The sequence below is a fragment of the Oryzias melastigma genome, linkage group LG19, assembly GCF_002922805.2.
Source record: "Oryzias melastigma strain HK-1 linkage group LG19, ASM292280v2, whole genome shotgun sequence".
Classification (NCBI taxonomy): domain Eukaryota; kingdom Metazoa; phylum Chordata; class Actinopteri; order Beloniformes; family Adrianichthyidae; genus Oryzias; species Oryzias melastigma.
Window position 1 is genome coordinate 12,073,814 of NC_050530.1, and position 606 is coordinate 12,074,419.

A 606-nucleotide genomic window follows, 5' to 3' on the forward strand; every position below is an offset into this window, starting at 1 on the left:
ATTCTTTTTCTGTATAAAATAATGCGCACATCTGATTATTTTTTTTTAATTGATTTCTCACAGAAATCCTAAATGTCTCTGCTTCTTTAAAACACTGTTAGCTCAGTATTTTGCTTTTTTTAATATAGTTTTTTTTAATTCATTATTGGTGCTTAATGTTTCAAGAGTTTAAATGAATAATTTCATTTATTGTCACTGCATAAAATTGAACATTTAGTTCTAATTTTATTGCATTTGTTTAACAGTAAATATCTGATTTGATATATAGTAAACATGTTTAGTAGATTAAAAAAAATTGTTAAAGCAATAGAATTTAGCATAAATGCAAATTATTTTGTCATGAGTAAAGCTTAATACAAAAAACAGACATTAGAATTAGTTTATACTTTAATTTTCCTGATAAAACTTAGTGTTTCATCACTGTTTTCTTTGTTCATTCATGTATAGTTTACTTTGAATGACTGATGTTCAGCCAAAGGGTTATTTTTGTACCTTTTCGTACAGGAGACGCACACTCTGCACCTCAACATGAGTCATTGTCGTTAACACGCTTCATCGGAGCGTCTCCCGAACGATCGCGTGTCACCAGCTTCCACAAGAACTGAT